The sequence below is a fragment of the Argopecten irradians genome, unplaced genomic scaffold, assembly GCF_041381155.1.
Source record: "Argopecten irradians isolate NY unplaced genomic scaffold, Ai_NY scaffold_0142, whole genome shotgun sequence".
Lineage (NCBI taxonomy): Eukaryota > Metazoa > Mollusca > Bivalvia > Pectinida > Pectinidae > Argopecten > Argopecten irradians.
Genome location: NW_027187609.1, coordinates 16197 through 24662, shown reverse-complemented (window position 1 = coordinate 24662; position 8466 = coordinate 16197).

Below are 8466 nucleotides of genomic sequence, written 5' to 3'. Positions count from 1 at the left end.
GGCAGGGCCAAAAGGGGTCAAATTAGCTATAACTTCAAAAAACTTCTGAAATTGCAGAAATGATAGAATTAGATATTTTTCTATAGTTTGAAAGGTCTTTAAGTGCATGCTTTACAAGATATGTACATTTTGTGACCCTTGGGTCTCCCATTACCCCCTGGGGAGGTGGTTAGGTTTAAATACTATGTTTAATATACTGTATAAGTCATTCTCAGAAAAGTTCCAAATTGCTGTCTTCTCTATATATTGTCTTTTTAGAAATATTTTAAAATGGAAAGGTTATGTTTGAGGTTAAAAACTGACTATATGGACCAAAGAAAGTGAATTTTAATGCAACTTTAATTTTAATTTTTAGGGGAGTTTTTGAATTAAATCTTAATCAAATCAATGACAAGTTTTGCTAATCAGTGAACATTTCAGTGTCCTTGTTGTTACTAATTATTTTAAACCATGACATGTATTTTCACACACACAGACAGTCTTAGAAGAATAATTTAATTTCATATGTTACACTCATTTCTATTGGTTAGATCTTTGAGGTCATTTTTCCATAGACCAAAAGAATGGTACGTTAGTATTATGATGTTATACATACAGAACAGTTTTGCGGGGAATTTTATAAGTGGCACATTCATTGGCCAAACTGAATTATTGGATAAGATATCATTGTCACTCAATTCCATTTGTTTCATATAATTGTAAAAGTAAGTAAAATCAAGAAAAGGACCTCTTTCACGAACAATGGAAATTTGCCAACAAACTGTTTTTATTAAAGATGCTCAACCGCTGACAAATGGTGTTTTTTCACTATCTAAAACAGGAGCAGACGATTTAGTAATTTTCTTCGGTTACAAAAAATACTTACTTTACACCATTATCACCATTGAAAAGGTCGAGCTTCTAATTTTATTACTTCAAGTTAAACATATGAAAAATAATTATTTGCATCCCGAAAAAAAATCCGTGGCACTATATCCTATATTGAATGAAGTACTGATTGCGCATGCACCAAAGTCAAAATAAATTATTTTATATTATTTTCTGTGTTAATTAGACATATATACACAAGATTAAACACCAATTTATTGTTCAAATGATGAATGTCATTTATGCTCTGTCGGCGGTGGAGCATCTTTAATAGTAAATGTTATATGTAGCAACATTAATGCCAACCCTTGAAATACGTTCAAAACATTATAAAGGTTCCAGGGGCCTGTACTGTGGCCAAATTAAAGATGCCTAGTAGAGGTGTATGACAGGGTTCCCTTTTTGATCCAAAAATATATCAAATTAATGTTTTATGTCATCAAATTGTATTATTTTCTTTTATTTAGTAATACAAAAACTTGAAATGGTGTGATTTGATGCCATTGCTAACACTTTAAAGCACTATATTTTGAAAAAACAATTACAAAACAATTATACATAATATACTATATACTGGATGTGAGTGAAAATTGTTAAATGATTTGATTCCCTTACATGATAATAATTCTCCAACCCATTCTTTTTCAAATATTGTTATTATTTTATACTTGATATGACCTTCAGCTGTAATAAAAATATTTTGAAAATGCAGTTGCAATCATCATCTAGCTTGAAAAGTGAAATGATAATGCCCTAAATGATTCTGAAAAAACTTTATAAGAGAGCAACCAACTAAATGTTTTTACATAGACCTCACAGTTTGTTAAAACTTTGTTAAAGTTTGTACTGTATTATTAAAACAAAGAAATAATTAGTGTTAGGTATTGTGGTTATATAATTAAAGTCTAGGTTCTCATATAACACTAGATAGAAAAAAAAAGTTTTGGGTCCTTCTGCTCAAACTCCAACCAGGGTAGCTTTATTGAAAATCAGGCGCATTTTGCACTAAAATATCCGGAAATTCTAATGTTTTACCTATTCATTATCAAAATTGATATTTTTAACCTAAATCTCAATATGAATTTCCAAATTGATATTATGGTTATCTAGGAATAATTACCTGTCAGAAAACATTTTTTACTTTTGAAATTCATAATTAGCCAGCCAATCAGCGGCCGGGTTAAAATTCTATCCTGGGCTCAATCTTGTATACACAGGGGCCATTTCGAAGGTCTTTTTTTATTTAGTTGGTTGATCCCTATAGCAGAAATTAAAATTCTAATACTCACCTATGATGTAAAGTGCCATTTCGGCTGTGTATGTCAAATCTGTAATATGAACTTAATCGGTCAAGTGGTTTGTCCAGGACATCATCATCTCAGCTTGAAAAGTTAATGATAATGCCCTAAAATTCTGAAAAACTTTAAATAACAACTTGATTCAAACTTTTGATTAATTCTACAAATATAGTATTAAAATATATCAAATATGTATTACTTTGTATTTAATGTAACTAATGATTATTAAATCATTAAAGAATTACTTTCTTTGTTTTCTCAATTTATGTTTGAAAATAGGAAAAGTCCCCAGCCAAGGGGATAATCCATTACATTAGAGATGTCACCACAAATCTAGAAACTGTCAAGTTTTGGAAGATGCCACACTCCCTTCTCTGTGCTTATGTAGGAGATGCCACCTCCCTTCTCTGTGCTTATGTAGGATGTCACCCTCCCATCTCTGATACTATTGTTAGAGATGTCACCCTCCCATCTAAAATACTAATGTTAAGATGTTCCCCTCTCATCTCTGATACTAATGTTAGCGAGATGTCCACCCTCCCATCTCTGATACTAATGTAGGAGATGTCACCCACCAATCTCTGATACTAATGTTAGAGATGGCACCCACCAATCTCTGATACTAATGTTAGAGATGTCACCCTCCCTTCTCTGTACTTATGTTAGAGATGTCACCCACCAATCTCTGATACTAATGTTAGGGATGCCACCCTCCCTTCTCTGTGCTTATGTTGGAGATGTCACCCACCAATCTCTGATACTAATGTTAGAGATGTCACCCTCCCATCTCTGATACTAATGTTAGAGATGTCACCCTCCCATCTGTGATACTAATGTTAGCGATGTCCCCCACCAATCTCTGATACTAATGTAGGAGAAGTCTTCCACCAATCTCTGATACTAATGTAGGAGATGTCTTCCACCAATCTCTGATACTAATGTAGGAGATGTCATCCTCCAATCTCTGATACTAATGTTAGCGATGTCCCCCACCAATCTCTGATACTAATTTAGGAGATGTCATTCACCAATCTCCGATACTAATGTAGAAGATGTCTTCCACCCATCTCTGATACTAATGTAGGAGATGTCATCCTCCGATCTCTGATACTAATGTTAGGGATGTCACCCTCCCATCTCTGATACTAATGTAGGAGATGTCACCCACCACCAATCTCTGATACTAATGTTAGAGATGTCATCCTCCCATCTCTGATACTAATGTTAGAGATGTCACCCTCCCTTCTCTGTGCTTATGTTGGAGATGTCACCCTCCCATCTCTGATACTAATGTTAGAGATGTCACCCTCTCATCTCTGATACTAATGTTAGAGATGTCACCCTCCCATCTCTGATACTTATGTTAGAGATGTCACCCTCCCATCTCTGATACTAATGTTAGAGATGTCACCCTCCCTTCTCTGTGCTTATGTTGGAGATGTCACCCTCCCATCTCTGATACTAATGTTAGAGATGTCACCCTCCCATCTCTGATACTAATGTTAGAGATGTCACCCTCCCTTCTCTGTGCTTATGTTGGAGATGTCACCCTCCCATCTCTGATACTTATGTAGGAGATGTCACCCTCCCATCTCTGATACTAATGTTGGAGATGTCACCCTCCCATCTCTGATACTTATGTTAGAGATGTCACCCTCCCATCTCTGATACTAATGTTAGAGATGTCACCCACCAATCTCTGATACTAATGTTAGAGATGTGTCACCCTCCCATCTCTGATACTAGTGTAGGAGATGTCACCCACCAATCTCTGATACTAATGTTAGAGATGTCACCCTCCCTTCTCTGTACTTATGTTGGAAATGTCACCCTCCCATCTCTGATACTAATGTTAGAGATGTCACCCTCTCATCTCTGATACTAATGTTAGAGATGTCACCCTCCCATCTCTGATACTAATGTTAGAGATGTCACCCACCTATCTCAGATACTAATGTTAGAGATGTCACCCTCCCTTCTCTGTGCTTATGTTGGAGATATCACCCTCCCATCTCTGATACTAATGTTAGAGATGTCACCCTCCCATCTCTGATACTAATGTTAGAGATGTCACCCACCAATCTCTGATACTAATGTTAGAGATGTGTCACCCTCCCATCTCTGATACTAGTGTAGGAGATGTCACCCACCAATCTCTGATAATGTTAGAGATGTCACCCTCCCATCTCTGATACTAATGTTAGAGACGTCACCCTCCCTTCTCTGTGCTTATGTTGGAGATGTCACCCTCCCATCTCTGATACTAATGTTAGAGATGTCACCCTCTCATCTCTGATACTAATGTTAGAGATGTCACCCTCCCATCTCTGATACTAATGTTAGAGATGTCACCCTCCCTTCTCTGTGCTTATGTTGGAGATGTCACCCACCAATCTCTGGAACTAATGTTAGAGATGTCACCCACCAATCTCTGATACTAATGTTAGCGATGTCCCCCACCAATCTCTGATACTAATGTAGGAGATGTCTTCCACCAATCTCTGATACTAATGTAGGAGATGTCATCCACCAATCTCTGATACTAATGTTAGAGATGTCATCCTCCCATCTCTGATACTAATGTTAGAGAGGTCACCCTCCCTTCTCTGTGCTAATGTTAGAGAGGTCACCCTCCCTTCTCTGTGCTTATGTTGGAGATGTCACACTCCCATCTCTGATACTAATGTTAGAGATGTCACCCTCCCATCTCTGATACTAATGTTAGAGATGTCACCCTCCCATCTCTGATACTAATGTTAGAGATGTCACCCTCCCTTCTCTGTGCTTATGTTGGAGATGTCACCCTCCCATCTCTGATACTAATGTTAGAGATGTCACCCTCTCATCTCTGATACTAATGTTAGAGATGTCACCCTCCCATCTCTGATACTAATGTTAGAGATGTCACCCACCAATCTCTGATACTAATGTTAGAGATGTCACCCACCAATCTCTGATACTAATGTTTAGAGATGTCTTCCACCCAATCTCTGATACTAATGTTAGAGATGTCACCCTCCCTTCTCTGATACTTATGTTGGAGATGTCACCCTCCCATCTCTGATACTAATGTTAGAGATGTCACCCTCCATCTCTGATACTAATGTTAGAGATGTCACCCTCCCATCTCTGATACTTATGTTAGAGATGTCACCCTCCCATCTCTGATACTAATGTTAGAGATGTCACCCTCCCTTCTCTGTGCTTATGTTGGAGATGTCACCCTCCATCTCTGATACTAATGTTAGAGATGTCACCCTCTCATCTCTGATACTAATGTTAGAGATGTCACCCTCCCATCTCTGATACTAATGTTAGAGATGTCACCCACCAATCTCAGATACTAATGTTAGAGATGTCACCCTCCCTTCTCTGTGCTTATGTTGGAGATGTCACCCTCCCATCTCTGATACTAATGTTAGAGATGTCACCCTCCCATCTCTGATACTAATGTTAGAGATGTCACCCACCAATCTCTGATACTAATGTTAGAGATGTGTCACCCTCCCATCTCTGATACTAGTGTAGGAGATGTCACCCACCAATCTCTGATACTAATGTTAGAGATGTCACCCTCCATCTCTGATACTAATGTTAGAGATGTCACCCTCCCTTCTCTGTGCTTATGTTGGAGATGTCACCCTCCCATCTCTGATACTAATGTTAGAGATGTCACCCTCTCATCTCTGATACTAATGTTAGAGATGTCACCCTCCCATCTCTGATACTAATGTTAGAGATGTCACCCTCCCTTCTCTGTGCTTATGTTGGAGATGTCACCCACCAATCTCTGGAACTAATGTTAGAGATGTCACCCACCAATCTCTGATACTAATGTTAGCGATGTCCCCCACCAATCTCTGATACTAATGTAGGAGATGTCTTCCACCAATCTCTGATACTAATGTAGGAGATGTCTTCCACCAATCTCTGATACTAATGTAAGAGATGTCATCCTCCCATCTCTGATACTAATGTTAGAGAGGTCACCCTCCCTTCTCTGTGCTTATGTTGGAGATGTCACCCTCCCATCTCTGATACTAATGTTAGAGATGTCACCCTCTCATCTCTGATACTAATGTTAGAGATGTCACCCTCCCATCTCTGATACTAATGTTAGAGAGGTCACCCTCCCTTCTCTGTGCTTATGTTGGAGATGTCACCCTCCCATCTCTTATACTAATGTTAGAGATGTCACCCTCTCATCTCTGATACTAATGTTAGAGATGTCACCCTCCCATCTCTGATACTAATGTTAGAGATGTCACCCACCAATCTCTGAAACTAATGTTAGAGATGTCACCCACCAATCTCTGATACTAATGTTAGAGATGTCACCCTCCCCTCTCTGTGCTTATGTTGGAGATGTCACCCTCCCATCTCTGATACTAATGTTAGAGATGTCACCCTCCCATCTCTGATACTAATGTTAGAGATGTCACCCACCAATCTCTGATACTAATGTTAGAGATGTGTCACCCTCCCATCTCTGATACTAGTGTAGGAGATGTCACCCACCAATCTCTGATACTAATGTTAGAGATGTCACCCTCCCATCTCTGATACTAATGTTAGAGATGTCACCCTCCCTTCTCTGTGCTTATGTTGGAGATGTCACCCTCCCATCTCTGATACTAATGTTAGAGATGTCACCCTCTCATCTCTGATACTAATGTTAGAGATGTCACCCTCCCATCTCTGATACTAATGTTAGAGATGTCACCCACCAATCTCAGATACTAATGTTAGAGATGTCACCCACCAATCTCTGATACTAATGTTAGCGATGTCCCCCACCAATCTCTGATACTAATGTAGGAGATGTCTTCCACCAATCTCTGATACTAATGTAGGAGATGTCTTCCACCAATCTCTGATACTAATGTAGGAGATGTCATCCTCCCATCTCTGATACTAATGTTAGAGAGGTCACCCTCCCTTCTCTGTGCTTATGTTGGAGATGTCACCCTCCCATCTCTGATACTAATGTTAGATATGTCACCCTCCCTTCTCTGTGATACTAATGTTGGAGATGTCAGTCCACCCATCTCTGATACTAATGTAGAGATGTCACCCACCCTCTCTGATACTAATGTAGGAGATGTCATCCTCCAATCTCTGATACTAATGTTAGAGATGTCACCATCCCATCTCTGATACTTATGTTAGCGATGTCCCCCACCAATCTCTGATACTAATGTAGGAGATGTCTTCCACCAATCTCTGATACTAATGAAGGAGATGCCATCCTCCGATCTCTGATACTTATGTTAGAGATGTCACCCTCCCATCTCTGATACTAATGTAGGAGATGTCACCCACCCATCTCTGATACTAATGTAGGAGATGTCTTCCACCAATCTCTGATACTAATGTAGGAGATGTCATCCTCCGATCTCTGATACTAATGTTAGAGATGTCACCCTCCCATCTCTGATACTAATGTAGGAGATGTCACCCACCAATCTCTGATACTAATGTTAGAGATGGCACCCACCAATCTCTGATACTAATGTTAGAGATGTCACCCTCCCTTCTCTGTACTTATGTTAGAGATGTCACCCTCCAATCTCTGATACTAATGTTAGAGATGTCACCCTCCCATCTCTGATACTAATGTTAGAGATGTCACCCACCAATCTCTGATACTAATGTTAGAGATGTCACCCTCCCATCTCTGATACTAATGTTAGAGATGTCACCCTCCCATCTCTGATACTAATGTTAGCGATGTCCCCCACCAATCTCTGATACTAATGTAGGAGATGTCTTCCACCAATCTCTGATACTAATGTAGGAGATGTCTTCCACCAATCTCTGATACTAATGTAGGAGATGTCATCCTCCCATCTCTGATACTAATGTTAGAGATGTCACCCTCCCTTCTCTGATGCTTATGTAGGAGATGTCACCCTCCAATCTCTGATACTAATGTTAGAGATGTCACCCTCCCATCTCTGATACTAATGTAGGAGATGTCATCCTCCCATCTCTGATACTAATGTTAGAGATGTCACCCTCCCATCTCTGATACTAATGTTAGAGATGTCACCCACCAATCTCTGATACTAATGTTAGAGATGTCACCCTCCAATCTCTGATACTAATGTTAGAGATGTCACCCTCCCATCTCTGATACTTATGTTGGAGATGTCACCCTCCCATCTCTGATACTAATGTTAGAGATGTCACCCTCTCATCTCTGATACTAATGTTAGAGATGTCACCCTCCCATCTCTGATACTTATGTTAGAGATGTCACCCTCCCATCTCTGATACTAATGTTAGAGATGTCACCCTC